Source organism: Cupressus sempervirens, chromosome 2 (assembly GCF_028749045.1).
Source record: "Cupressus sempervirens isolate cs-2001-9-10 chromosome 2, ASM2874904v1, whole genome shotgun sequence".
NCBI classification, from domain to species: domain Eukaryota; kingdom Viridiplantae; phylum Streptophyta; class Pinopsida; order Cupressales; family Cupressaceae; genus Cupressus; species Cupressus sempervirens.
Genome location: NC_143119.1, coordinates 161,537,415 through 161,537,994, shown reverse-complemented (window position 1 = coordinate 161,537,994; position 580 = coordinate 161,537,415).

Sequence of the window (580 nt, the reverse complement as noted above, 5' to 3'; positions counted from 1 at the left end):
TATTTCTTCTAACTGGTTCTAAAACTTAACACACTTGGGTCGATTCCTATATATATATAGAAAATCACCATTTATTCCATAACAGAAAAGTAAATGACCTAGCTTAAAATCTGCAAGAGATAAAATAGGAAGATAACAACTAAATGTGGGAAGAAGGAATAACGGCTTAAGGCAGGAATAATAAAGTCTAAACATCTGCTTGCCATAGAGTAAATGTAGAGAAGGTAATAAGTCTTCATAGTTCCTCCTTACTTGCTACTGTGTCTTTTGGAACCATTACAACTTCCTCCACAGTGGTTGCTCCTTGGCGTTCTCTTCTCCTTAAATGTTGTTGATGCTTAGCTTTTGAATTCCTCCAATCATCTTTCAGTCTTCATTAACAGGTTAGTTATAACACAAAACATGTTTGCAAATAAACATTTATCAAATTAAATTCAAATATAAGAACACACATTTTGATAACTATATGAAATACTGCATACTATATATAATATTAGCAAAAGATGGCATAGTTTCTACCCCATAGGTTTATCATAGGTTCGGTAAACATAGGTCCACAAATGTTTTAACAGAGTATCAA